General features: G+C 42.1%; 1 non-coding gene across 1 annotated transcript; it reads left to right on the top strand.

Annotated features, from left to right (window-relative positions):
• Positions 1 to 9,395: 9,395 nt before the first annotated feature.
• On the top strand, positions 9,396 to 9,501 carry LOC146397742 (U6 spliceosomal RNA). Its single transcript, XR_014825337.1, has one exon. It is a non-coding gene; the product is annotated as a U6 spliceosomal RNA (small nuclear RNA).
• The last annotated feature ends 17,159 nt before the right edge of the window (positions 9,502 to 26,660 follow it).

The raw sequence follows: 26,660 nt of genomic DNA, 5'->3' as shown, positions 1-26,660 counted from the left end.
CTGAGCCGCGTCTGCAACCTACATCACAGCTCACAGCAATGCCGGATCCCCCACCCACTGAGGGAGTCTAGGGATAGCACCCGTATCCTCAGGGATACTATGTTGAGTTGTTAACCTACTGAGCCATTTTTTAATCTCAAAAAATGGAAATGTCGGGAGTTCCTGTTGTGGCTCAGCTAAAATGAATCTGACCAGTATCCATGACGATTTAGGTTCAATCCCTGGCCTCATTCACCGGGTTAAGGATCTGGCTTTGCCATGAGCTGTGGTGTAGGTCGCAGATGCAGCTCAGATCCCATGTCTGTGGCATAGGTTGGCAGCTATAGCTCTGATTCAACCCCTAGCCTGGGAACTTCCATATGTTGTGGGTGCAGCTCTAAAAAGACAAAAAAAAAAAAAAAAAAAAACTTTGCTCATTGTGATATTGTGATTTATAATAAGGAATATGTTTGGTCTTCACTTCTGTTTGCGGGGGCAGAACTTCTAAAACTCTGGAAATTTTCTAAGTGATAGAGCAGTCAAGGTGTCTTTTGTTAATGAGGTGACTTCTGGAAAGCCCTTTGGGGGGGGCTGGTTGTCAGGGGAACCAACCACAGGATTAGAGGATTGGAATTTCCAGTAGTTCCCCCAACCCCCATCTGACTTTGGGGGAGGGGAAAGGGAATCGAGATTGAATCATTCACCAACGGCCAATGATTTAATTACGAATGATGAAACCTGCATAAAACACAAGGAAGGGTGGTGTTCAAAGAGCTCCGGGGTTGGTGAACCTGTGGAGGTGCTGAGAGAGTGACACTCTTAGGGCATGAAAGCTTGTGCCCCTTCCCCACGCTGTTCTCAATGCATCTCTTCCACCCAGCTGTCCTGAGTTAATATTCTTTTATAGTAAATCAGTGATCTAGTAAACCAAATGTTTCTCTGAGTCCCATGAGCTACTCTAGTACATTAATGGAACCCAAAGAGGGGGTTGTTGGAACCTTTGATCTATAGCTGGTTGGTCAGAAGTAACAGGTGATAGCCTGGACTTTCGACTGGCATCTATCTGAAATGGTGGGTAAGGGCAGTCTTGTGGGATCTGAAGCTATTTCTGGAAATGCAGTGTCAGAATTGAGTTAATTAGGGGAGTTCCCTGATCGCCTAGTGGTTAGGACTCAGTGCTTTCACTGGTGCCACCCAATTTGATCCCTGGTCTGGGAACTAACACCCCCGCATCAAGCTAAAAAAAAGAAAGAAAAAAAAAAGTCGATTGTAGGGCACCCAGCTGGTGTCAGGGAACAGCTTGTTGGTGTGGGGAATAACCTCCCCATATGGTGGAAATGGGTGCAGAACCCTTACTCGTTATTAGAAAATATACTTCAACAATACACTGTCATCAGTGAAAAGGAGAGGATGGGAAGGAAAATACAGGAAGAGGAGAAACATAAAGACACAAAATGGAAAAAAAAAAAAGGAGCACAAAATAGAACAGTTTCTGGAAGGAATAGAAATACAGAAACAAAGCAGAGGAACATGGGCAATAAAAAGAAGGGTAGGGGCTACATGTTTATTTCTTTTTCCTTTTTTCTTTTTTTCTTCTTAGGGCCACACCGGAGGCATAAGGAGATTCCCAGGCTAGGGATCAAATTGGCTCTGTAGCTGCTGGCCTATGCCACAGCCACAGCAATGCAGGATTTGAGCCAAGTCTTCAACCTACACCACAGCTCATGGCAACACCGGATCCTTAACCCACTGAGTAAGGCCAGGGATTGAACCTACATCCTTGTGGATGCTAGTCAGATTCATTCATCACTGAGTCATGACGGGAACTCCAGGGCTACGTGTTTAATATTAACTTTATTTCTATACTGTTTTAATTATAAAAAACACATTGGAAATTACAGTTGAATATTAACAACTGCGCAATTACCTGCTTCTTCAGTATTTTGCTGTCCAGCTGTCTACCATGGTCCAGTCTGCACATCAAGGGAAAGGCAGGTACTGTCTACTCTTAAGGCCTGATGACAGGAGCCTTGGAGAACCTCCAACACTTCAGGCCAAGTTTTCTTTCTCACCAAATTATACTCCAAGCTTAAATTGGCTTCTTAGGAACATTAAGGTAGAGAGAGAGAGAGAGAATGACCACCCCAAAGGGATTATCTGATTCTTTCGAGAATTACATTTGTCCTTGTAAATTGGCATCATTCTGGTTTATGCCTCTGTCCCCTGAGAGGTAGCTTAGTGATTTGCTTCATGTTGAAGAACTTGGCCCCCAGGCTTGTAAGCTGGAGCATTCCAAGAGAGGTGGACTGGTGGCATGGTCATGGCTGTGGCCATGGCCGCAATCTTCCTGCCTCCCTCTCTTCTGTGTCCTTTATGCTTCACATGCATTCATTCAGAATTATTGGATATGATCACTGAATGAAAAGTCTGAGGTACAGAATATGCTAAAGAAAATTAGTGTATTTTTTAGTATATCACAAAGACATAAAGTACATTTGAAAAGTGAAGCAAGTTCAATTGACAGAAAATATGTTCCAACATATAAAAATGTTCCAAAATATGAAAGTCCTTTAGAAAATATGAAATACTTGCTGTTTGAAATAGTGAAAAACTTAAAATAGCTCAAATACCCAGCCATGGATAACTGGATAGGAACATTTTGATGCATTCATACAAGGCAGTGTTTTTTAGTCACTGAAAATAATGAAGTAGAGAAATGTATTCCACATATTAAAGAAATCTTGGGGTTTTGGGCTTTCTTTTTTTTTTTTTTTTTTTTTTTTGCTTTTTAGGACTGCACCTGTGGCATATGGAATTTCCCAGGCTAGGGGTCAAACTGGGGGTGCAGCTGTCAGCCTACACCACAACCACAGCCAAAGCAACAATCATAGCAATGTGTGATCTGAGCCAAGTCTGCAACTTACACCACAGCTCAGGGCAATGTGGGGTCCTTAACCCAGTGAATGAGGCCAGGGATGGAACCGACATCCTCATGAATACTAGTTGGGTTCGTAACCCGCTGAACCACAACAGGAACTCCTTGGGCGTGTTTTTTAAAAAAGCAAATTTCAGAGTAATGTGTGTGCTGACACCATTTTTGTACAGTAATACTTGGAGAATGACGGAAGGGATTATTGGGCATTGTCATTTTTTATGCCAGACATTTCTATAAAATTTGAAATTCTTGCAATTAGCAAACAACATTTTTGTAATTAGTAAAAAAAGAAATTCAAATGAATTGACTATTTCCTATGTTAAAAGATTATATTTTAGGAGAGTTCCCTGGAGGTTTAGTGGAAGGCAGCTATGCTCGCCACTTTACCACCAATGCCACCAAGTCTAGTGGTTAATACTTGGCACTTTCACTGTTGCAGCACTGGTTCAATCCCTTGTCTTGGAACTGAGATCCCACATTAAGCTGCTGCACACTGTGCTGCCTCCAAAAAATAAAACATTGTATTAAGTTAATTTAATTAATTAATTATTTTGGCCCCACCCAAAACATGCTGAAGCTCCCAGGCCAGGGATAGAAACTCAGTCACAAGCCATGACACCAACTCCTCAACCACTAGACCACCAGGGAACTCCTGTATTTTAAAATAGAATATTTCTTTACCTAAAAGATTCTAAGTATATAACATTCAAACTACACAAAAAAGATATTTAGGAGTTCTGGTTGTGGCTCAGCAGGTTAAGAACCTAAAGTTGTTAGTACAACTTTAACGATTGTGCATTAGAGTGAAAGATCTTCCCCTTTTAGTTTGGAGCATGGATTCAGGCCAACTAGAATAAAGGAAAACAGAACTTTCCAATTCATCAGACAAGATCTCTGAAAAGAGCAATTATTCTAAATTTTATAAAGGGTGAGAGGGTCAGGACATCTTTAGAAAGTGGTGAGAATGGTAAAGTTTGTGTTCAGTGTTGCCATCCTCCCCTGTTTTTTTTGTATTTTATTTTATTTTTTTTGGCTGTACCTGAGGCATATGGAAGTTTCCAGGCCAGGGACTGAACCCAAGCCACAGCAGAGACCCAAGTCACTGTAGTGAAAACACTGGATCTTTAAGCCACTGCACCACAAGGGAACTCCCATCCTCCCCTTTTCTTAAAAATCCTGATGTTCTTTTTTTTTTTTTTTGGTGTGTGTGTCTTTTTGCCTTTTCTAGGGCCGCTCCCGCGGCATATGGAGGTTCCCAGGCTAGGGATCCAATCGGAGCTGCAGCCACTGGCCTACGCCAGAGCCACAGCAACTCGGGATCCAAGCCGCATCTGCAAACTACACCACAGCTCACGGCAACCTGGATCCTTTAACCCACTGAGCAAGGCCAGGGGTCAAACCCGCAACCTCATGGTTCTTAGTCGGATTCGTTAACCACTGTGCCACGACGGGAACTCCTAAAAATCCTGATGTTTTTTATCCAGTGGCATAGGCAGCACCCCAAGAGCCCAGAATCTTATACACCAGAGCAATCTTACCAGGTCTGTCTACTTAGGGTCCACTCTGAGAACCCTAATAGTGATCGCTAGTGTGCTTCTCACTTATGCATCAAAAGCTACTTGTTCTTTGATTTTTCTCTAGCTGTGAGTCAGTTAGGTAATAGGAATCAGTTGTGTACTAGGAAGACTAGGTGAGTATAAATGATCATAACATTTACTGAGCACTTATGTTGTATTATATTTACATTATTATATTAAGTAGCATTGTTATTGTTCCTGCTTTACGTATAAGAAAACTGGTGCCCAGAGGCACCATACATTTAATGAGAGATGGGGTTAAGATTCAAACTCAAGCAGTTCCCTTTGTGGGTCAGCGGAAATGAATTTGATTAGTATCCAGGAGGATGCAGGTTTGATCCCCGGCCTGGCTCAGTGAGTTAAGGATCCAGCGTCGCCATGAGCTGTGGTGTAGGTTGCAGATGAGGCTTGGATCTGAGGTTGCGTTGCTGTGGCTGTGGCATAAGCCGGCAGCTATAGCTCCAATTGGACCCCTAGCCTGGAAACCTCCGTATGTGTCAGGTGCAACACTTAAAAGAAAAGGCAAAAAAAAAAAAAAAAAAGAAAAAATCAAACTCAAGGGAGTTACTGTTGTGGTGCAGTGAATTAAGGATCTGGCATTGTCTCTGTGGCACTATGGGTTCAATATGCAGACCAGTGCAGTGGGTTAAGGATCCAGCATTGCTACAACTGTGGACAGCTGTGATTTAGATTCAATCCCTGGTCCAGAACTTCCATATGCTGTGGGTGCAGCCTCGAAAAAAAAAGAAAAGAAAAAAGAAAAGAAAAGAAAAGAAAAAGAAAAAGAAAGAAAAAACAAAAAACCCAAGCTAGGGGTCAAATTAGAGCTATAGCTTCCAAACTGCACCACAGTCACAGCAAGGCAGGATCAGAGCAGTGACTTCAACCTACGCCATAGTTCATGGCAATGCCAGATCCTTAACCCACTGAGCCAGACCAGGGATGAAACCCAGATCCTCATGGATATTAGTCAGATTCGTTTCCACTGCGCCACAATGGGAACTCCTTAAATTCAAATATTTCTGTTTTAGTAATATGAGATGTTAACTCCTAAGCCAGTGGTTATCAAAATATGGACCCTGACCAGCAGTAGCAGCATCACCTGGGAAATTATTAGAAATGCACATTCTCCATCTCTACCTCAGACTACTGGATAAAAAACTTTGGAACCTAGCTATTTTTAAAGCTATTTTTAAAACATCCTGCAGGTGACTTTACAGAACACTAATGTCCTAAATTATAGAGCAGAGTTGTCCAACTGAGATTTTCAAGATGACGGAAATGTTTTCTAAGGTAGCTACTGGCCACATATTGCTATTGAGCATTTGAAATGCAGCTAGTGTGACTGAGAAAACCACATTTTCAGTTTTATTTGATTTTAATTAAAATTTAAATAGCTATATATGGTTAGTAGCTACTATGTTGGAGGACAATAACTATTGTCTCTTTATATCCTGGTCTATGGTTCTTTTTTAGATCATCCCTTAACTCTAAGGAATACTACTGATGAAGTCAATTAGCAAAACTCACAGCAGAATGGTGATAGAAATACGATGGATTAAGTGCAGTCTTGTGTAGGACACATTATCCGGGACACTTCCCACATTGCCTATGTGTAGAGTTAGTTTTTTTGTTTTTGTTTTGTTTTATGATTTTTATTTTTTCCATTATGGTTGATTTACAGTGTTCTCTCCATTTTTACTGTACAACAAAGTGACCCAGTCATTTAGATATATATTCTTTTTCTCACATTATCCTCCATCATGTTCCATCATAAGTGACTAGGTATAGTTTCCTATGCTATACAGCAGGATCTCATTGCTTATCCACTCCAAATGCAATAGTTTGCCTCTATTAACCCCAAACTCCCAATCTATCCTACTCCCTCCCCCTATTAGAATTAGGTTTAAAAACAATAGGTGAGGAGTTCCCTTCATGGCTCAATGATTAACGAATCCAACTACAAACCATGAGGTTGTGGGTGCTATCCCTGGCCTTGCTCAGTGGGTCAAGGATCTGGAGTTCCCGTCGTGGCGCAGTGGTTAACGAATCCGATTAGGAACCATGAGGTTGCGGGTTTGGTCCCTGGCCTTGCTCAGTGGGTTAACGATCCGGCGTTGCCGTGAGCTGTGGTGTAGGTTGCAGACGCGGCTCGGATCACGCGTTGCTGTGGCTCTGGCGTAGGCTGGTGGCTACAGCTCCGATTAGACCCTTGGCCTGGGAACCTCCATATGCCGCAGAAGTGGCCCAAAGAAATAGCAAAAAGACCAAAAAAAAAAAAAAAAAAAAAAAAAAGGGATCTGGCATTGCCGTGCGCTGTGACGTAGGCCGCAGATGTGGCTCGGATCTGGCGTTGCTGTGGCTGTGGTGTAGGCTAGCAGCAACGGCTTCAATTGGACCCCTAGCCTGGGAACCTCCATATGCCGTGGGTGCGACCCTGGAAAAGACAAAAACAAAAACAAAAAGAATAGGTGAAGGTATTCAATTGACTTGACCTTTTTATCAGTCCGCACAATACCAAATGTATGATTAGCTTGTTTACACACATTGACAAGCCTATATAGACAGTGAACAATCGTTCTGATGCACAAGTAAGATGAATCTCACAAATACTGACCCAGATATGATTTTGGTAAAAGGTCGTAAAAATCCTTATGAACCTGACGAGTATCCATGAGGATGCAAGTTCAATCACTAGCCCCTTTCCGGGGGTTAAGGATCTGGTGTTGCTGTGGCTGTGGTACAGGCCAGCAGCTGCAGCTCTGATTCAACACCTAGCCTGGGAACTCCCATATGCTGCAGGTGCAGTCCCAAAAAGCAAAAAGCAAAAAAACCAAAAACCAAACATAACGTACAAGAACATATAGGTATGATAACTCATTTGCTGTGATTCAAAAGGAATTTTCTAAGACGTTGGCCATTTATACTATTAGGAAGTAGCTAGGCTAAAATGCAATAAATGTAAAAAAAAAAAAATCTATATACTCCACGATAATAACCTGGTTTAAAAGTGGTGGAAATGCAGAGAGGCAATGTGGTCATGTCCCATTATAAACCAAAGAGTAGGCTAGAGAAAAAAATGTCAGTGATTTATCTTATTTACAACTGTCCAAAGGAGGGAGAAATTCCAGCTACTGGGGACACAAACATTCTTGATACTACAGTGAAACAGATACCATGAATATTAAATCCTCTCTGCTTACCTTGGGAAGTTCATTTGCAGGAGCCAGGGGTCATTTCCAACAAACATTTACTGACTGCTCATGGTTCAGCACTGATGAGAATTTAATGATGAGCACAGCTGTGTTCCTTAGAGAGGCATGATGGGAACTGTGCTTTAGGAAAATTACTCTGGTAAGGAGTGACTGTGGGATTCTCTCCCAGGGACCATGAAGACCAGAATAAAGTGGTTGCTGGTGGGACTGGAAAGTCTAGGAAAGTTATATAAAGCACTGCTGAGGTAGAATCTCATTGGAACTTATTCAATATTGGGGAATTCAAATTTGTTATAAAAATGAGGTTTAAAATGGATATTAGGAAGATGGCGGTATTATTAACACCATATTTGAACCAAAGAGAATGTGGGAAGGGGATGTGTCATGGATTTAAGGGATTGCATCATTTAGTAACTGTTTTTGGGGGTGTTATTTCCTGCTATGACCCACCTGGCAGAAAATAAATCCCATGGTACGTAATCAAGCATCTATCAGGCTTTTGCTAAGACTCTGAAAGCAGCATAGAGTATAGAACCATAATATATCTGCCTTTGTTAAAGAGGCTGGAATTGCAAAGTCTGGAGTTCATGGAGTGGTCCAAAGTATAACCAGCTTGATAAAATACTCTAGTTAATTATCTAGCAAATCACTTCACCCCATTTAATTCCTCCCTCCTTGACTTTTACAGATCTTGCATGGCTCTTATTCTTTAGTATAATGATTTGCTAGATTAGGATTTCCTTAATTAAAAGGGCTATGTCTTATTTAACTTTGTATTTCCAGCCTTCGTCTAAGAGCCTAGCACACAAATATTGGCCTAAGTGATAAGTAAATGAATGGGTAAGCAAACAAATTTTCTGGGGCTTGGTTTAGACCTTCTCATTGTTGCTGAGGATAAGTTTGGGTTTCTGGCCACAGGAATCCTGACAGTGCCTCGAACTGCTCCACCAGTTGGGATCTACTGATAGTGGATATGTGGGGCTAGTCAGGGTTTTGGTGGACAAGTGGTGGTGATGGAATGTAGTGTGAGCTTGGGAGAGGGTATCACAGTGACAAGTGTAAGGAAAACAGAATAGAAAACATTGAAATAGGTAAATTTATTTTTAGTGCCTTTCTATTTCCCTTTACACTGTTTTGTTTTGTTTTGTTTTGTTTTAATTTTATTTTATTTTTTGTCTTTTTAGGGTTGCACCCACAGCATATGGAGGTTTCCAGGGTAGGGGTCCAATAGGCGCTGTAGCTGCCAGCTTACGCCACAGCCATAGCAACACAGGCTCTGAGCCACATCTGTGACCTACACCACACCTCATGGCAACGCTGGATCCTTAACCCACTGAGTAAGGCCAAGGATTGAACCTGTGTCCTCATGGTTATTAGTCAGATTTCTTTCCACTGAGCCATGATGGGCACCCACTGAGCAAGGCCAGGGATCTAACCTGCATCCTCATGGATACTAGTTGGGTTCGTTAACCACTGAGCCACAACGGGAACTCTGATATTTAATATTTTAAAGCAAAACTTTTTCTCAGTGGTTCTAATATAGACCCAGTATCTGTTTTGGATTCGATGATATTAAAAAGCAGATTTAGGAGTTCCTGGCATGGCACCATGGGATTTGTGGCATCTCTGGAGTTCTGGGACACAGGTTTGATCCCTGGCCTGGTACAGTGGGTTAAGGATCTGACATTGGTGCTTGCTTCAGCAGCACCTATACTAAAATTAGAATGATAAGAGAAGATTACCATGGTTCCCGGGCAAGGATGACATGCAAATTCATGAAGCGTTCTGTATTTTTATGTTATCACTTATATGTGGAAACTAAAATATGGCAAAAACGATCCTATCTACAAAACAGAGACAGATAGTGGCCATGGAGAGCAGACTTGTGATAACCAGAGGGGAGGGGGGAGGAGCTGGGATGAACAAGGGTGTTTAGGGTTGGTGGATGAAAACTGTTATATTTGGAATGGATGGGCAATGAGGGCCTACTGTACAGCACAGGGAACTGCGTATGACAGGGTTACTTTGCTGCACAATAGAAATTGAAGAAACATTTAAATCAACTGTACTTTAATAAAAAATTAATAAATAAATTAAAAAAAAAAAAGAGGATCTGGGAGTTCCCATTGTGGCTCAGGGGTAAATGAACCAGACCAGTATCCATGAGGACTCGGGTACGATCCCTGGCCTCTCTCAGTGGGTTAAGGGTCCAGCGTTGCTGTGAGCTGTGGTGTAGGTCATAGACATGGCTCAGATTCTTCATTGCTATGGCTGCAGTGTAGGCTGGGAGCTGTAGCTTCGATTCGACCCCTAGCCTGGGAACCTCCATATGCCGCTGGTGTGACCATAAAAAGCAAAAAAAAAAAAAAAAAAAAAAAAAAAATAGGTTTTTGTTTGCTTGGTTAATTTTGTTTTTTGAGTTTTTTTTGGTCTGTTTGTTTTGCTTTTTAGGGCAGCACCCTTGGCATATGGAAGTTCCCAGGCTAGGGGTCAAATCAGAGCTACAGCTGGGCTTGTTAACTGCTAATCCACAAAGGGAACTCCCTAAAAAACAGATTTAAATGTACATGTTTTTAAATGCACTGACTGGGGTTTCCGTTGTGGCTCAGTGAAAATGAATCTGACTAGTATCAATAAGGATGCAGGTCTGATCCCTGGCCTTGCTCCGGTGGGTTAAGGATCTGGTGTTGCCGAGAGCTGTGGTGTAGATCACAGACATGGCTCAGATTTAGCATTGCTGTAGCTGTGGCATAGGCCAGTGGCTATAGCTCCGATTCAACTCCTAGCCTGGAACCTCCATATGCTGAGGGTGTGGCCCTAAAAAAAGCAAAAAAAAAACAAAAAAAAAAAGGAAGAAAGAAAGAAAATGCACCGACCTTGGTTTGGGAAGCAATTTTTTTTCCCCACTGCTACACAAAGGAGCAATTACAAATGAACTCTGACTTCTTTGTTCCTTATCATTGTCTATTTGAGAAATAAATATATCATTTTCTTACATGAAGTTTTGATACTTGTTTTTATGATTTGTATGAATATTTTACTTTCTACTTAAAAATTATGCAATTAAAAAAATAAAAGAACTAAAAGTGTGTTTGCCAAAACTGTACACTGAAATTGTAGAAAGTAACAAAATAACCAAAAAAAAAATCGGCCGTTACATAATTATGGCCTCACTGAAAAAGGGTATAAATCAAGCTTGTCATTCTTTTTTTTTTTTTTTTTTTTTTTGGTCTTTTTGCTGTTTCTTGGGCCGCTCCCGGGGCATATGGAGGTTCCCAGGCTAGGGGTCCAATCGGAGCCATAGCTAGCCACCGGCCTACGCCAGAGCCACAGTAACGCAGGATCCGAGCCGCGTCTGCAACCTACACCACAACTCATGGCAACGCCGGATCGTTAACCCACTGAGCAAGGGCAGGGACCGAACCCGCAACCTCATGGTTCCTAGTCAGATTTGTTAACCACTGCGCCACGACGGGAACTCCAAGCTTGTCATTCTAAAACAAGGCAGATGAGATTGAGAGATGTGAAGCAAGTTTCTAAAAACAATAATAAATCAGTGGTTAATTCAAATATGATTTAGCCCACTGGTTCTCAAACTTTGGTGGATATCATAACCACTCTGAAGGCTTATAAAAACACGTCTTTCTGGGCTTCACCCACAAAGTTTCTGATTCAGTGGGTCTGGAGTAAAGCTGGAGAATTTGCGTTTCTAATAACTTCCCAGGTAATGGCGATGATGCTGGTCCAGGGCACACATTTTGGGAACATCTTTCCAAATAGTAGAACATTAGACATCTTTTTTTTTTTTTTTTCTTTTTAGGCTGCCCTTCAAAGCATATGGAGTTCCCCAGCCAGGGGTAAGATCTTAGCTGCAGTACACCCCAGCTGCAACAATGCCTGATCTTTAACCTACTGTGCCAGGGATTGAACCTGTATCCTAGTGCTCTAGAGACTGGATGATCCTGTTGTTCCATAGTGGGAACTCCTAGACACCATTAAAATGATGACATAGTTGTATATTTATTACTAGACAATGATAAATTCATAATGGAACTAATGAGAGGAAAAGACGGAGAGCCCATCTCTAGGTCCCTACCAACCTTATACCCTCCAAATCATTGGACAGCATTGGTACTTGCTAAGACATCAATTTTTATTCTAAATTTTGCAATTAACTAAAAGGAATTAAGCTTTCCTCATACAGCATGTCAAGTTAAGCAATAGTCCCAGTAAATGTCAGAAAGTTCTTCTCTACAGAAGTTATAGACAGAGAATATGAAAAGAATGATAGGATTAGAAAGTCACTATTTGTGACTTCTAATGTAATTATTCAGGCAACAATCATTAATGGATGAAACCAGTAGGCAAAAGGCTGATGGTGATTTTATGATAGAGGGAGTCAGCAGTTATTGTGCAAATACACTGATCAATCTACACAAATGTAGAAAATCAATCAGACATTATCGTGTTTGATGTAAAGAAACATGAAAAAAATCACACACTAAATATTATTGCCAAAAATAGTGAACTTGAATCTAATCAAGACTCTGGGGCACATCTCCATTTACAAAAACTATATGAATAGGAAACAAATTAGGTGATTGTATGGGGAAGGAATTAGGCACATCCAGAATATGGAATATTCTGGAGTTCCCCTGTGGCTCAGCAGAAATGAATTGAATTAGTATCCATGAGGATGTGGGTTCAATCCCTGGCCTCACTCAGTGGATCAAGGATCCAGTGTTGCTGTTAAGCTGTGGTGTAGGCCACAGACGTGGCTTGGATCCCCAGTCACTGTGGCTGTGGCATAGGCTAGCAGCTGTAGCTCCAATTTGACTCCTAGCCTGGGAACTTCCATGTGCCTTAGGTGCAGCCCTAAAAAGACAAAGACAAAAACGAAACAGGATCCAGCATTTCCATAAGCTGTGGTATAGGTTGAAGACATGGCTTGGATCCTGAGTTGCTGTGGCTGTGGCTGTTGTGTAGGCCAGCAGCTGTAACTCCACTTCCACCCCTAACCTGGGAACCTCCATGTGCCGTGGGTGTGGCCCTAAAAAGAAAAACAAACAAACAAACAAAAAAACCAGGGTAAATTGTTATTGTCCTGATATTCTATTTAGAATCTTTTTTTTTTTTTTTTTTTTTTTTTTGTCTTTTTAGGGCCACACCTGCTAGGGGGCTAATCGAAGCTGTTGCTGCTGGCCTATGCCACAGCCACGCCAGATCTGAGCCATGTCTGCGACCTACACCACAGCTCACAGCAATACTGGATCCTTAACCCACTGAGGGAGGCTAGGGATCAAACCCGAAACCTCATGGTTTTTAGTCGGATTTGTTTCAGCTGCACCATGACGGGAACTCCCTGATATTCTATTTAGAATCTTGCTTGCATTGTTTATCTGCCATGTGACCTTGGGCAAAGTAATTATTGGTTATTTTTCTGTTAAATGGCAGTAATAATACTATCAACCTCAGGGTCCTTATGAGGATTAAAAATATAATGAATGTAAATCTCTTTACATAGGGTCTGATACTTAGTAATCACTCAATTAACATTAGTTATTATTATATAAACAATTGTTTTTCCTTCCTATTCTTCTAGTGAATCAGGAGGTACTTTCTTCTCATTTGAGCATTTATAGAGGAGGTATTAACCAATAGTATGGATGTTGTCTAAATAATAAATTTTAAAGCAATGATCTTGGTGTTCCCATTGTGTTAAGAACCTGACTAGTGGAGTTTCCACTGTGGTACAACAGGATCACAGCATCCTTGGAGTGCTGAGACTCAGGTTCCATCCCTGGCCCAGCACAGTGGGGTAAGGATACGGTGTTGTGGCAGCTGCGGCTTAGGTTGAGACTTGGCTAGGATCTGATCCCCAGCCTGGGAACTCCATATGCCCTGGGTTGAAAACAAGAAAGAGAACCAACTAGTATCCATGAGGATGAGGATTCTGGTTCGATCCCTGGCCTCCTTCAGTGGGTTAAGGATCTGGAGTTACCACAAGCTCTGCTGTAGTTCAAAGATGCGTCTAGTGTTGCTGTGGTGCAGGCTAGCAGTTGCAGCTCCAGTTTGACCCATGGATTCCATATGCCAAAGGTGTGGCCCTATTAAAATAATAATAATAATAATACAATAATGATCTCTATGGTTATGGTTGATTTATAAACTGAGATTATTTAAATATATAACATTTGTTAATGACACTAAAATATATATATACATATTTTTTGCTTTTTTAAGGCCTCACTCTTGGCATATGGAGGTTCCCCAGCCAGGGGTCTAATTGGAGCTACAGCTGCACGCCTACACCACAGCCACAGCAACGCTGGATCCTTAACCCACTGAGCAAGTCCAGGGAACTAACCCACAACCTCATGGTTCCTAGTCGGATACATTTCTGCTGCACCACGATGGGAACTTGACATTAAAATATTTTAATGGGTTTAGGGGCTTGGGAAAATGATTTTAAACATGTTTTTCGTCATTCATTGATGCTAGTACAGCATGACTTGCTCTTAGTTCGAGTACATAGTCTATTTCATTCTTCAGGAAAGGTAAACATCTTGCTAAAGCCCTTCAAGGGCCCAGCTGAATTTAGAAGTAAGCTATAATCCCAGTTGATTTAGTCAGCTTCAGAACTGTCTTACGCTTATATAAGGATGGGATGACAGTACTGCAACTGTGACGGTTTTAGTACCATGCAAGGAGATCTAGAGAGGACTGGGAGGTGAGCGCAGATGACTCCCAAGGTCTTTGTGGACAAGAAAATGAGAGCTAAGAAAAAGCAGCAAGTTTCTTGGGAAACATTTCAATATTGTTATTTATACAAGGAGGCAGAGAGCAATACAGCTGTAGAATTAAAGCTGAGCACACAGATGGGTAGGAAAACTCTGTTTTGCCAACTGGATAACATCTGGCACATTAGAGTCAAGTTAAATACCTAACAAGCTAAACAACAGTTGAAGTACAGGATGATCTCTTCATCTTTCTCAGGAATATAACAGTCAAAAATAAGTCATGCTATATGCAAATACCAGAGATACAGTTAAAGAGAAAAATCCTCTAAACATCTGTGGAGTACCCAGCTGGAATTAAAACAGTCAAGAATATGAGGAGAAGGTAGTTTATAAAAAACCTAAATGGTATATTAACTCTGGCAGTGGATTACAATATGAAATACTGTAAATTTGTCTTCCTCCTAAAATGACTATAGTTTATTGGATTATTAGACATCCTTACAAAGCAAAGCATACACAATTTTTTTCATAAACAAAACATATACTGGTAACTAGTTACAGATCCGTAACTATAATAATACTTTTTCAAAGAAAAATTTTATGACTGTACCTCTGGCATATAGAAGTTCTTAGGCCAGAGATTGAATCCCAGCCACAGCTGCAACCTACCCCAGATTCTTTTTTTTTTTTTTTTTTTTTTTTTGGCTTTTTGCTATTTCTTGGGCCGCTCCCGCGGCATATGGAGATTCCCAGGCTAGGGGTCGAATCGGAGCTGTAGCCACCGGCCTACGCCAGAGCCACAGCAATGCGGGATTCGAGCCACGTCTGCGACCTACACCACAGCTCACGGCAACGCCGGATCGTTAACCCACTGAGCAAGGGCAGGGACCGAACCCGCAGCCTCATGGTTCCTAGTCGGATTCGTTAACCACTGTGCCATGATGGGAACTCCTACCCCAGATTCTTTAACCCACTGTACTGGGCTAGGGATCAAACCCACACCTCCACAGTGATCTGAGCTGCCATAGTTGGATATGTTTTGTTTGTTTTTGTTTTCGTTTTTTTTGGGGGTGCTGCACCCACAGCACATGGAAGCTCCAGGCTAGGGGTTAAACTGGAACTGCAGCTGCCAGCCTATACCACAGACACAGCAACACCAGATTCTAGCCACATCTGCAAAGTACACTACAGAGCATGGCAATGCTGGATCCTTAACTCACTGAGTGAGGCCAGGGATCGAACCCACATCCTCATGGTTACAAGTCAGATTCATTACCACTGAGCCACGACAGGAGTTCCCTGTAGTTGGATTCTTAATCCACTGTGCCACAGTGGGAACTCCTAGTAAATCTTTTCTTTGAGTAAAATTTACTTGTAAAATGCTATGTGAGTTATTAATATTATTAAGATGACTTTCTTGCCAAGATTCCTCTTCTTGATCCTCTCTATATTTTATATCACCATGGCCTGGGATATCATTCTGCAACAGTGAATCCAATTTGAGTTTTAGTCACAGTGACAGAAATTAAAATGGCATCAAAGATCCAATCTCTTTTTCGTTTATCCTCTGACTTTGGGGAAAAAAATATTCCTCAGGTTTGCAATTCTACTTCCATCAGTTGATGTTCCATTATTGAGGAACTGTAATTTTCCAAATCTTCTGAAAAGCAATAACATATTGAAAAGTTTCTTTTGTCTTTCTAATGCATTAAAGGTAAAGATTCATAATGTTTTATTCCAATTACCACAACTGGATGGGATGGTAACAGCAAATCCACACCATTTTTCAGAAAGGTAGTCAGCAATATTTATTGAGCACCCATTACATCTTAGATAGAATTCTAGGTGCTAGGTATAAAACTGCAAGAAGACAGACAAGGACCCCAAGCATAGGAAGCTTCATTTTAGGGAAGGGAGAGACAGAAAATATGACAAACCATTTCAGACAGTGCTCAGTGCTGGGGGGAAATAGCATACATGGGGTGCGAAGATCCCATTGTGGCTTAGAGGGTTATGAACCCTACTAGTAGTGATGAGAATGCAGGTTACATCCCTGGCCGCACCTAGTGGGTTAAGGATCCGGTGTTGCCATGAGCTGTGGTGTACACTGCAGACGCAGCTAGGATCTGGCATTGCTGTGGCTGTGGTGGAGGCAGGCAGCTGCAGCTCCGATTTAACCCCTAGTCTGGGAACTTCCATATGCCGTGGGTATGGCCCTAAAAAAAAGAAAATCACATAGAGTGATGTGATAGAGAGAATCTGGGTGACTACTTTAGGTTGAGCAGTCAAGCAAAGTTTCTCTAAAGAGGGAACATATACACTAAGAATTAAATAACAAGGAGCCAGTTATTTCAAGAGCTGAGGCAAGAACACTCTAAGCAGAGGACAAAGCTAGTGCTAAGATACTAGGGCAGAAATAAACTTGATAAGGAACAAAGCATGGAAAATATAATGCACCTGTAATGAAGTTACTGATTTGTCTTACCTATGCTTAAAATGATAGTACTAATATAGTAGAGAAACAAGGCCTTAAAGCAATTAAATTCAAAGTATCCAAGAGTGGTGGTAATGACTGCAACAAGACTGCAAGAATAAGCAAGGCTAGGAGTTCCTGTTGTGGTGCAGTGGAAACAAATCTGACTAGCGTCCATGAGGATCAAGATTTCCTTCTTCCTCCAAAGCATTATAACTGGTACTTAAGATTCATGAATGGAGTTCCTGTCATAGCTCAGTGCTTAACGAATCCAACTAGGAACCATGAGGTTGCGGGTTTGGTCCCTGTCCTTGCTCAGTGGGTTAAGGATCTGGCGTTGCTGTGAGCTGTGGTGTAGGTTGCAGACATGGCTTGGATATCTTGTTGCTGGGGCTGTGGCATAATAGGCTGGCAGCTGTAGACCCCTAGCCTGGGAACCTCCATATGCTGTGGGTGTGGTTCTAAAAAAGAAAAAAAAAAAAAAGAATAAGTAAAGCCAGTTGACAAAGGCCCAGATGTTAAGAATGAGTGAACTTAATTCCTAAATTAATTCTAATTATTCTTGGCCCGGTCTCAAAGACAACATAAGAGTACCATCCAGGAATTCCCCTTGTGGCTCAGTGGTTAACGAATCCGACTAGGAACCATGTGGTTGCAGGTTCAATCCCTGGTCTTGCTCAGTGGGTTAAGGATCTGGCGTTGCCACGAGCTTGGTGTAGGTTGCAGACATGGCTCGGATCCCGTGTTGCTGTGGCTCTGGTGTAGGCCAGTGGCTACAGCTCTGATTAGATCCCTAGCCTGGGAACCTCCATAGGCCAAGAGAGCGGCTCTAGAAAAAGGCAAACAAACAAACAAACAAAAAAGACAAAAAAAAAAAAAAAAAAAAAAGAATACCATCCAAACGGATTCAAAGAGTAGAATACTTTTTTCACTGATTGAACAGTAGGAAGAAGGCAGACTTTAACATCACCATTGCAAAACCCAATGGCTTGTAACAACTCCCTTCTATTTTTAAAGACTTCTTGGAAAAGTTCTGCAAAACTGTTTCATAAAATCTTTTAGTTCCCATGCCCTACTGGAAGCAGATAGAGAAAGGGGTCCCTGGAAAAAGAGAGCCAGGTATGGCTTTCTTGACAGAAGAGAAACTATTTTTGTTTTATGCCATTTTGTGATCTTAAGCCTGGCCACAGTGCTCTCCCTTGAGCAGGTCTCAGTAATTAATGACTTTAAGAAAATGCAGAAACAAAGAGAAAGCAGTCAAGAAACAATAGTTCATAAAATAGAGTCCTAGTTCCTCCTCAACGGATATACCTAACAATTGGATACATCCTCTGAGTTCTGCAGGACCTAGGGTCTCCACGCAGGTGGAGGATGGGAACTACATGCTGAGACTCCAGACTGGTCAGAACCTAAGGGATGATGATGTTGACTTTTTCTGACCCTCATGACTTCAATTGACTAAATCTTGGACTCTGGCGAACTTTGGCCCAATTACATGCTTAATTCTCTTCTGCTCAAGCCCTTTCATGAATATGCATGAACTCTTAGCTTTAAATGTCCTCAGTTTTGCTGTTGGGGAGACACTGCTTTGGGAAAGATCCCTGACAGTCTCTTCACTTCCCTTGATAGTCTCTTCAAGTAATAAAACCTTTTTCTTCTGATCTTTGACTTGGTTGTGTCCTTTGGCACACTAAGAGGTAAACTCAGTTTTTTGGATAAAAGCATTGGTCAGTAAAAACTTCATGTTATCATTAGTAAGGGAAATATGTCTTAAATTTCCATTCCCCTTCCAATCTATTTATTTTAGACTAGTTTATATATATATATGGATTTCTTTTTCTTTTTTTGCTTTTTGGGGCCACACCCATGGCACATGGAGGTTCCCAGGCTAAGGGTGGAATCGGAGCTACAGCTGCTGGCCTATGCCACAGCAACGTCAGATCCCAGCCGCATCTGCAGCCTACACCACAGCTCATGGCAAATCCAGATCCTCAACCCACTGATGGAGGCCAGGGATTGAGCCTGCATCCTCATGGATACTAGTCAGGTTCGTTCTGCTGGGCAACAACGGGAGCTCCCTAGTATTTACTTATTTATTTTTTCTTTCTTTTCTGGCCGCTCTGTGGCATGTTGAGTTCCTGGGCCAGGGATCAAATCCAATCCTGAGCTGTGACCTATCCTACAGATGTGGCAATGCTGGATCCTTAACCCACTATGCCAGGCAGGGGATTGAACCCACTGTCCCTGCTGCTGCAGGGACATTGTCCATCCTGATGCACCACAGCGGGAACTACAAGAGTAGTTCTGAATGAATTTTACATTTTCCTGAAGTTATTTATCATTGTGCTCTGATATTTCACAGGTAGTTTTAATGCTTTTGCTAAGGAGTTGTCAAGCAGCAGATTTAAAATAACTACTTGCCGAAGCTCAAAGTTTAGAAAACCTAAAGAGAATATAATGTTGTCTTGGTAGTTTTCCTCTTAAGCAATGATCCTTTAAAGGTGATACAAGCGAAACTTTTTTTCAGTACTACATTGAAGCCCTAAGGCTAAATCGTTGTGTGAAAATTTGGTGTGTCCCTTTCCCTTATACTCATCTTGCCCCAAGTAAAGTTTAATGTGAAAAGAAATCACTTCATTAAAGAAGGGAGAGATGTTGTAGACCTTTTGTGGCAATTAAGGGATCATGGGACCTGAATAGTTAGCTCCATATGCTAGCCACAAAAGTGAACTAAAAAGGCTGGCAGGCCATGCCCGGGGGGTCGTTCCAGTGCTGGGTGGGATTTGGGAGGAACCAACTCCACAGAGGTGCACAATTAGAGTTTCCCTTGGTATCTGCGGGGCCATTGGTTCCAGGACCCCACCCCCAGTGCATGCCAAAATCCTCAGATGCTCAAGTCCCTTACGCAAGAGGGCGGAGCATAAATAATCCAGTTAGCATTCGTATCCATATCCTTGAATTTCGCATCTGCGGATTCAACCAGCTGCAGATCATGGGTCGAATCACCAGTCTCTTGGTAGAATCTGCGGATGAGAAACCCAGGGATAAGGAGGGCGGTGAATTTAGTTTGAAGTAAGAGCCACTGCTGAACGTAGGAGAGCTTGGACTTTTGAAAAGCAGAGTGTGGAATTCTTCATTCTTGGCCTTCCATTTGAAGGTAATCAGGCATTTTAGACTCAGGATCACTTTTTAAGAACATTGTGGGTTTTGTAACTTGTTCAAGGTTGTCCTGTGGCCCAGTAGAGAAAGCAGTTAATCCTTAACATTAACGCCCGGGTGTCTGTCTTCTGGGCCAGCCAGACGGCTCTCCTCAGTGCGGGCAGTTGAAAATCTCCAAGGAGAGAAACCCTTTTGCTGGTGACCAGAGAAAGGAAACAAGGTGAGCCCCTGGGGACAGCTAGGAGGGAAGATGAAGACGGAGCAGAGGAAATCAGTTGAGCATGGAAAACATCTGCTGGCCACTCACTACGACTTTAAGGCAGTGATTTTCAATCTTTGGAAGATGGGTGGCTTCCAAAGTTCTCCATACCCTGGTGGCACCTCAGACCCGTCTTTGGAAAGATGCTGGCATAAGTATTTTTATAGCTCCTTTAGTGGTTCCAGAATGCAGTCAAGGTTGAGACCCCTGGCCCAGGAAGCATTTTTCAAACTAACATGCTGGTGAATCACCTGAGGAGCTTATTAAAATGCAGGTTCTGATCCAGTATGTGTGGGGAAGGGCCTGAGGGGACAGGCATTTCCAGGAGTTACCAGTGCTGGGAGGGGGCACAGGGGGCTGGGCAGCACAAGCCATTGGATATTAACCCTGGACACCAGCTGATTCAGGATCATCCCCTGGCCTGGAAACTTCTGCATGCTGCAGGTGCACCCAAGAAATAAAGGAAACAGTCACCAATGCAGATTACAGGTAATAAGCAAGGAAAGCATGTCTCTGATGAGATTGGAAGGTATAGATTAGATTCTTCAGTGATTTTTATATTTTGATTTCTAGTCAGTCTTCTCTCAGTTACTCAGTTAAGTGCTCAATTGTACTTAATGCACTTGAGTTTGTGCTCTTAATGCGGTGGTTTGGTGGATTGTCCCCGTGTATTTTTATTTTTATTTTATTTCATTTCATTTCATTTCATTTTGTCTTTCTGTCTTTTTTAGGCCCGCACTGGAGGCACTTGGAGGTTCCCAGGCTAGGGGTCTAATCGGAGCTGTAGCCATAGGCCTACGCCAGAGCCACAGCAATTCCAGATCTGAGCCACGTCTGCGACCTACACCACAGCTCACGGCAACGCCTGATCCTTAACCCATAGATCAAGGCCAGGGATCGAACCTGCAACCTTATGGTTCCTAGTCGGATTCGTTAACCACTGAGCCATGACAAGAACTCCCCCATGTATTTTTATGGGTTTTTTTTTTTTTTTTTGTCTTTTTTCCTTTTCTAGGGCCACTCCCTCCGCATGTGGAGGTTCCCAGGCTAGGGATCCAATCGGAGCTACAGCTGCTGGCCTGTGCCACAGTCACAGCAACGCGGGATCCAAGCCCTGTCTGCAACCTACACCACAGCTCATGGCAACGCTGGATCCTTAACCCACTGAGCAAGGCCAGGGATTGAACCCGCAACCTCATGGTTCTTAGTCGGATTCGTTAACCACTGCGCCAGGACGGGAACTCCCCCCCCATCTATTTTTAGATTGAAATGGTAACAAATAACATATTGGTATTGTAACAAAATTTAGTCTGTTCAAAAGATAAAAAATCGAGTTCCCTTTGTGGCACAGCGGAATTCACTCAGACTAGTATGTATGAGGATACAGATTCCATCTCTGGTCTCACTCAGTGGGTTTGGGTTTCTAGAGTCGCCTTGAGCTGTGGCATAGGTCGCATAGGTGGCTTGGACCTGGTGTTGCTGTGGCTGTGGTGTAGGTGGGCAGCTGCAGCTCCAATTCAGCCTCTAGTCCAGGAACTTCCATATGCTGCTAATGTGGCCCTAAAAGGCAAAAAAAAAAAAAAAAGAAGAAAGAACATCAAGCTCCTTTTCACCCCTGACCTTCGTTAAAAAGGATGATTAAAGAGGAGTTCCTATTGTGGCTTAGCAGGTTAAGAACCAAACTAGTATCCATGAGGATGTGGGTTCCATCCCTGGCCTCGCTCAGTGGGTTAAGGATCTGGCATTGCCTCACACTGCCAGCTGTGGCATAGTTTGCAGATGTGGCTTGGACTTGGTGGTGTTGTGGCTATGGTGTAGGCCGGTGGCTGCTGCTCTGATTCACCTCCTAGCCTGGGAACCTCCATATGTCACGGGTGCAGCCCTGAAAAGAAAAAAAAAAGATTAAAGAAGACAATTTAGGTGATGCAGATACACTTGAACACTTCATGAAGCAGGCAGTGTCTGTTCCTAAGGCTCCAGAGAATTGTGAAGTGGGGCGGAAGGCGGGAAGCTTTTATAGGAAACGAATAAGGAGCAAGGAAGTAAGTAAATCAGAGCTGGTTTGGTGGTTGGGGATTGGCTGATTGGATATACTGCGTTTCTGTTCAAGCAGAGCATTTACGGGGACGCAAATATTACCTAAGTTTTGGTTTGCTGATATGGTACTAGGGCTCCGTCTTGGGTCTAGAAACTTATTTCCACACCTTAATCCCTAATTCCTCCTCAAGAGGCCACCACTGTTGTCAGTTTCTTCTGTGCCCTTATAAAATGTTCTGTGCAGAACCTGTGCTTCAGTTTATTAATCTGTAAAATGGGGTAATAATAGTTTCTGCCTTATCAGGTTGTATGAGGATTAAATGCATTAACACATGTAAAAGCACTTACAAGGGTCCCAGGTATATACCATGAATTTTACTATTTTTAAAAATTTTTTATGCATATACTAATATGAAGCTTGTATATCAGTGCTGTCCAAATAGAAGTATAAAATGATCCACGTAAGTAATTTTAATTTTCTAGTAGCCACATTGAAAAAAATTAGGAGAAACAAATGGAACGGTTTTAGTAACATGCTTTATTTACCTGACTATATGCCAAATAATATTTCAACATGGAATCAATGTAAGCATATTTTAATGTGATAGTCTGTAATCTTTTTTGGTATTAATTATTTGAAATTGGTATGCATTTCATGCTTATAGAACCCCTCAACTGGGACCAGCCCCAGTTCAAGTGCCCACGAGCTGTATGTGTCTGGTAACTACTGTATTGGACAGAGCAGGTCTATACAGACTACTCTATAAACTTGTCAATTTTTTCAACTTATCTATTTTTTACTCTATTCAAACGTCATTCCTTGTTCACTTGGACATTGTAAAATGTTAGTATTTTGGATGAATTTGGAGGAAAGCAAATACTATTTAAACTAATGTGGTTTTATTTATTTATTTATTTTTTCTTTTTAAGGCCTTACCTGCAGCATATGGAAGTTCCCAGGTTAGGGGTCAAATTGGAGCTGCAGCAGCTGGTCTATGCCATAGCAACTTGGTCTATGCCATAGCATCTCGGAGTCGGAGCCACATGTCCGACCTACACCACAGTTCCACAGCAACGCCGGATCCTTAACCCGCTGAGTGAGGCCAGAGATAGAACCTGCATCCTCATGGATATTAGTAGGGTTTGTAACCCCCTGAGCCACAAAGGACCTCCCTAATGTGGTTTTAGAATTTCAAATGCCCACAACAAAAATTGATTTCTCCAATGCTTAATATGATGGAAAGAACAAGGACTTATTATTCTTAGGGAAAGACTAAATTCCTTGCTGTAGGGATTGGTCTGCTTGGCCTGCCCCCTGCTGGTTTTGCACTAGCCATGCTCAGGGCTGCCTAGGAGTTCTTGTGGGAACCTTTTCAGCTTTGCCTGGGCTGCTTCCTCCAAATGACTACCAACATGCGGACACACTCCCTCCTTGCCTAGTGAGTAAGGTAACAACCACTTTAAAGGAAAAACATTTTTTTGTGTCCAACTATTGATTTAAGTTATTTTATTACAATATATAATAGTACAAACAGGGAGTTCCTATAGTGGCTCAGCAGAAATGAATCCAACTAGTAACCATGAGGTTGAGGGTTCAATCCCTGACCTCGCTCAGTGGGTTCAGCATCCGGCGTTGCTGTGGGCTGTGGTGTAGGTCACAGATGCGGCTCGGATCCTGTGTTGCTGTGGCTGCAGTGTAGGCCTGAATCTGTACCTGGGGTTCAACCCCTAGCCTGGGAACTTCCATATACCTTGAGTTTGGCCCTAAAAAGCAGAAAACGAAACAAAACAAAAACAAAAGAAAAAAAACCAATATATAATAGTACAAATATAAAATTGTAACTGTGTTGAGAGATGATATACATCACATCTAAAATAAAAATGTTAACTAAAAAGAAATTATGTAATTACTAAAAACTAATAAAAAATAATTCTCCCTTCCACCCATTGTTTCAGCCTTGCAGTTCCCTTTCCCCAAGGAAATATATATATATATATATATATATATATATATATATATATATAGAGAGAGAGAGAGAGAGAGAGAGAGAGAGAGAGAGAGAGTGAGAGAGTGAGAGAGAGAGGAAATGTAAGTTATTTATTCATTCTTTGTTTATTTTTACACAGATCTGGTGCATCCTCTTTTTCCCTTCCTTCCTTCCTTTCCTTCTTCCTTTTTTCCTTGGGCTGTACCTGCAGCATATGGAAGTTCCCAGGCTAGAGATTGTATCAGAGTTGCAGCTGCAAGATCCAAGCTACACCTACAACCTACACTGCAGCTTGAAGCAATGCCAGATCCTTAACTCACTGGGCAAGCCCAGGGATCCAATACACTGAACCACAATGGGACTTCTGCATTCTTTTTCAAATAACAGTTGACATTACTAACTTAGTGGGGGTAGATGATGTTTTGTTGACATCCCATTTGTGTAGCACCTGCACCTGACTCCCATGGTTCCAGTTCTTTTAAGTTCACCATGACCAGTCCACAGTTGCTGTGTGATGACACACTTCACCCACCACTGCCTCCTTGTGTGAACTATTATGAAACTTATCATTCGTGCAGTGTTGAAGGTGTTTCAAGGTGGGCATTTGATCTTCTCTTGACTGGAATGCAATATAGTCATATTAAGTCAGTTTCTGTTCTTTTTTCATTAGCCTGAGACAATTAGAGTAGTACTACTTGTGGCCAATTCAGTCAAAAACACACATGTTCAAATGGGCTTTTGAAGCTTTGGGCAGAACTTACTCATTAAAAAACAAAAACAAAAACCAGAAATTGTTTCTGTTAATCTTTAAGGTTGTCATTAAAATGAAAACACAAAATTGAAAGAACTCTTATAGAGGACTGATGGGCCCAAAAATATCTTAGGTTGAGAAACACAAGCCTAAATTAGTTCTGTACATATATACTCTTCAGCTCAAATAAGATTTATGTGACAACCCTCAACTCCCCCCGAACTAAGCCAGGTTCCCCAATTATATGTATATATACCACCAGGTTCTCCTTCAATATAATCAGAGTTAAACAATTCATCTTATGAGCATATGTTTAATACTTTCTTTCCCATTACATTGCAAGCTCTAGTTTAATTAGTATGTATCTCCAGTGCCTAGCACAATGCTTTTCACATGAATGGCATTTAACAAATAGGTTTTTTTTTTTTTTTTTTTGTCTTTTGTTGTTGTTGTTGTTGCTATTTCTTGGGCCGCTCCCGCGGCATATGGAGGTTCCCAGGCTAGGGGTTGAATCGGAGCTGTAGCCACCAGCCTATGCCAGAGCCACAGCAACGCGGGATCCGAGCCGCGTCTGCAACCTACACCACAGCTCACGGCAATGCCAGATCGTTAACCCACTGAGCAAGGGCAGGGACCGAACCCGCAACCTCATGGTTCCTAGTCGGATTTGTTAACCACTGCGCCACGACGGGAACTCCCCAACAAATAGTTTTGAGTGATTAAGTAAAGCAGCTATAAGTCAAGTCCTTATATTTACCTCTTTCTGTGTAAGCTTGACTGGTAAATTTAACATCTTTAGGTCTCAATCTCCATATTTCATAAAGTGAGACAAGTAGAATAGAATTCACAAATTTGGCATCACTTGGAAAATCCTTTTAAATAAATACAGAATGTGTAGTTCCACCTGTAGCCACCCTGATTTATTAGTTCTTGGACGAGGATAAATAGCCTGTTTTATTTTACTTTATTTTTTTAATTTTTAAGGCCACACCTGTGGCACATGGAAGTTCCCAGGCTAGTGGTTGAATGGGAGCTGCAGTTGCCATCCTGTGCTATAGCCACTGCAATGCCAGATCTGAGCTGCATCTGAGATCTGGGCAGCAGCATGAGGCAACACCAGATCCTTAACCCACTGAGCAAGGTCAGGGATAGTACCTGCATCCTCACAGATACTATGTTGGGTTCTTAACCCACTAAGCCACAACGAACTCCTAGATAACCTATTTTAAAAGCTCTAGAGGAGTTCTCATTGTGGCTCAGAGGTAATGAATCCAACTAATATCCATGAGGATGTAGTTTGATCCCTGGCCTCACTCAGTGGGTTAAGGATCCTGCTTGCTGTGAGCTGTAGTGTTGGTCACAGATGTGGCTTGGATCCTGAGCAGCTGTGGCTGTGGCGTAGGCTAGCAGCTGCAGCTCTAATTCGATCCCTAGCCTGAGAACTTCCATATGCCGAGAGTGTGGCCTTATAAGCCAAACAAACAAACAAACAAACAAACAAAAAACCTCTAGAGGTTACAGTGTGCAGCAGGTTGGAAATCCCGAGT

This window comes from Sus scrofa, chromosome 13, assembly GCF_054392235.1.
Source record: "Sus scrofa isolate SSC_HxYL_T2T_F1_AM1 chromosome 13, Sscrofa_HxYL_maternal_Yorkshire_Landrace_v2.0, whole genome shotgun sequence".
Taxonomy (NCBI): Eukaryota; Metazoa; Chordata; class Mammalia; order Artiodactyla; family Suidae; genus Sus; species Sus scrofa.
The sequence above is the reverse complement of the archived record's forward strand: the minus strand, read 5'-3'. Positions and strand labels throughout refer to the sequence as shown.